The sequence below is a fragment of the Gavialis gangeticus genome, unplaced genomic scaffold (genome assembly GCF_001723915.1).
Source record: "Gavialis gangeticus isolate Ggan-Ray unplaced genomic scaffold, GavGan_comp1, whole genome shotgun sequence".
NCBI classification, from domain to species: domain Eukaryota; kingdom Metazoa; phylum Chordata; order Crocodylia; family Gavialidae; genus Gavialis; species Gavialis gangeticus.
Window position 1 is genome coordinate 99,437,706 of NW_017729022.1, and position 4,023 is coordinate 99,441,728.

General features: G+C 44.3%; 1 protein-coding gene across 4 annotated transcripts in view; it reads right to left on the reverse strand.

Moving 5' to 3' along the window:
* ITPR2 (inositol 1,4,5-trisphosphate receptor type 2) overlaps positions 1–4,023 on the reverse strand; it is a 533,709-nt gene that overhangs the window by 302,449 nt on the left and 227,237 nt on the right. The window lies entirely within an intron of this gene.

The following is a 4,023-nucleotide window of genomic DNA, read 5'->3' on the forward strand; positions in this document are numbered from 1 at the left end:
CCTCCTGAGATCCCTTCCAACCCTAATTTTCTATGATTCAATTATTCTAATCTTGGAGGAATGGAGAATTTAAGTAACATGAACCCTTCACCTTGTAATCTTCCAAAGTAACAAAAATGACAAACTGAACCAGCAGAGCAGCAGTTTACAAAACATAATGAAAAATTCTAGAAGTCTGTCTGTCAGTAGGAAATGGCTGTTGTAGAGTAATAGTTTGTCTGTTGCATAACTTAGAATAGCATGAGATTTCTATCTAAAAGCACAACCTGGTGTCAAGTCCCTCATGAATTCAACTACAGTACTACTACACTGGCATACATGCCAGCAAAAACTGCTCTTTTATTCACTTGAGTCAGAGGTCAGATTGAGGCCGAAAGTACTAGAAACCTAAATACTCAGTAAATTATGATAGTACTAATCTCTTTCCTACTAACTTGGTTCATCTACACTTCATTAAGGCAATGTGATAAACTCCGGAGCAGTTCGCACTAGAGAAAACTGCTCCCGGGCACAGCGTTTACATGTGTAGCACAGCAGTTTGAGCTAGGGCAGAGTAGCCCCAGACTGACAGAGGATCTGGGAGGGGTGGGGGAGACAGCCCTAGGCTCTGAGTGGCAGCAGAGCTGGCTGGGGCACGAGGGTGCTAAAGTGCAGGGCTAGGCAGCAGACAGCCCCCCACACTTTAGCACCCTCATGCCCCAGCCAGCCCTTGTTACTGTCTACACGTGCATTTCAGTGGAGTTAATTAAATTGCTGCACCCTAATACCAGCGCACATGTAGAGACTGTGATGCTTTACTGTGGAACTGATTAGTCAACTTCACAGTAAAGTGCATGTGTAAATGCACCAACTATGCAGGATTATGGATAAGCCTCAGTACTTACTTACTTTATAGTGTAAAATAACAGTGCTCAGAGTTTGGCCACTGTTCATTTTTGATTTGAAGAATATCTTGAGGATAATACAAATGTAAATGAAAAACAGAACCCATTTCCAAGTTTCCTTTTTAAATAAACATAACATGCTCATTGCTTTAATCCCAGGGGAGAACTGTAATCAGAATGTGAACCTTCAAGACTATTCAGATAGGCAAGGGCAGTAGGGTCTGGATCCAATTGTTATTTTTACCCCAGACTCTGAACTGGATTATATGCACTTTACCCTCCTTGTGCCTATATTGTTACATACAGCAATCTTTGCTGAATGTGTAAGATATGACAAGAGTGCACCCTGGTGTTATACAGCCATGAAAAAGTAAGGAGTTGGGAATAAGACCTCTCCAGTTCCACATACTTCCTTGCTGGACCAGCTCTGATGCACAGTAAGGACATTTATAGCCATGCTCCGGGAGGCAGGGGGGCACTTTAATTAACAAGCTGGCTAATTAAAAGCACCTGAGCATCACGTGTATAGAGTCCCTGCGCTGAAAAATGATGGTGGGATGCTTTAAACTAAACCCATTGAACGAGCTTTAATTTAAAGCACTCTGCCACCATTTTTCAGCATGGGGACACCGATACACGTAACACACAGGGCTGCTAGAGCGTGTTAATTTCCGATTAATCAAGTCTGCCCTGGCACACTGGATTTACAGCACGTGGAGTAGCCTCCCTGCATGTCTCTAGGAGCCCTAAGTGATAGACAGGGATAAGTCAGACTGTATCCCTGTTTCTTTCTCCTGTGAGCGTGTGGGTGGAATGTTTGCAAGATTACAGTGAAGCCCTAGTTTTGCCCTTCCAAGTGTCAAGAAGAGAACCCAGTCAGAAAAGGGAAAATAATCTGCTCCCTAAAAAGCAATACTGCATTCCGCAGACCCAGAAGAGAGTTGGGAATTGGAAGCATCTCTCTTGAGTGGGAATTCCTTCCCACAGCTGTTCTTGAGGTGGTAAAGGTCCAAACCATCAAGCCCTCATTTATTCAGATACAGTCCATCAACATTAGGGATAAATGCGTGCTACAGTAAGGATAACCTAACAACTGATAGTCTTTCAGGTATCTGGTAATTAAAGGAACACAAGTACTTTTTATAAACATCCAGAGCAAATGAAACTCTTCAAAAGTAACAAATTTATAAAAAATAATTTATAAAAAATAATGAAAAACGAAGAGAATGTGTATGCATGTACAAGTACATGCATGTGTGGGTAGGAAGTGAAGTTTAACCCACAGAATAATGATGCTTGCATGACATACAACTTAGATTATGGACAGGTATTTATTTGTAGTGTTTTGGCACTTGGAAACACTACAAAACTGTAGCGCTCGGGGACATGCAGTCATTCCAGCCCCTTATCTGGAGATCTGCAAAGTCTGAAGAGCTATAAAATTGTCACAAAAATGTGAGCTCTCCAGCTGAGGAGAACAGTAGGCTATTCCTATTGCTCTGCCACCCCAGAGGAGCCCAGTCACTGAAAGCCTCTCCCCCCCCGACAGGAAAAGGGGGCAGGCTATCAATGATCAGTTCCCAGCTGCTAAAAAGCAGCAGTACCAAAGACAGCTCCCCCTACTCCCCAACCTGTAGGGGTGGCAGGAGTAAGAATACCACTCTCCTCACCCCTACTGCCAATGCCAGGGCGCCACCTCATGCCAGGGCTCTTACAGTGGCAGCATGAATTCCCCCACCCTAACCCTAACACCCTCTCGCCAACTGATTGCCACAGCGTGCAATGGCAGGTGGAGACAGGGGTTAGGGTTAGAATGAGAGACTTCTCCCCTCCACTTAGAATGTCAGTTCTGTCTAGGACTTTTTATGCAGCTACAGGAATTACACCTCTACCCCACCCCCATACATGCTTGAAGAGTCCCAGACAGAGCCAAGTCTGTTCAAGTGCAGCTAAGCAGACAATCAGGGAGCCAGCCACTCCCCTCCCTTCCTCGCCCCCTTTGGGAAAAGAGCAGCATACTGTGGGATGACGGGGGTCCTAGAGACCCCTGTAGTACTACAAGTAAATGTACAGGCATTACACATAATGCTACATAACACTGCTAAGAAGCTCCTGTTTGAAAGTACTGATATTTTGTAGTATTGAGGTGATACTGAGGCCTGAGCAAGGGTAGCGATATACCAGAAAGCTTGCCTATGTCTATACCAACCATACAGTCGGTACAAATAAAGATAATCACCCACAATATCTTGTAACACTTCCTGCATCTTCATAGTGCTATATATAGCACGTTTTTTGCTGTGCTACAAGCACACATTCAGTGCTACAAATATACTGCCTGTCCATGGCTTTAACAGCAGCATAAGCTGACAATTTTAAGAGTGTATGTTGGCATCAGATCCCTCACTGATTCAGCTAGAATAACAGTACACTGGGCCAAACAGTGGTCTCAATTCCCCCGTGAAAATCTGTGGAAGGCTTGAGTGTCTATTTCCAGTGTGTTTGGGACCAATTCTGCTCTTACATTAGTTCAACTAATGTAAATAAGGGAGAATCCTACTAAACTCAGTGAAGTTATATTGGTGTAAAGCCAATGTAAATGAGATTACAAGCATGACCTCTGTTTTTAGAGAATGTTTCTGGGTTAAATTTAAGGCACTAAAAAGGCAGATTCTGCCACCCTTATTCATAATCAGCAAAGGCTGAGCCTGTACAGTCTGTTTTCTTCAGTGGCACCACCTGTAGACTAAAATGAATGACAGCAGAACTTTGCTACCCGTAGTCACTTAGGGTGCTAACAAAAATCACATTTGTCACGTGATCAGTCCCCTGAAAGCACTCTACAATCATGCTGTGACACATGTACATGGCTGAAGAGTGCTTTAAAAGTGGCAGATTGCACAGCAAAATAACCCTCATCTAATGAGGGCTCAGATGAAAGCACTCCTAAGTGGAATACCTTAGGGAAATTTTGTCAATCCCTGCATGTGATTGGGGGTGGGTTACATCAACCCAGCCCAGCCCCGTTCCCAGTACTGTCTGCATGAAGGGAGGGGTGAAAAGAGAGGGGGAGGGAGCTGTGGGCTGGGGTTTGCCCAACTTGAGCTGGAGGGGACGTGGGTGGATTGGAGCCCACCCC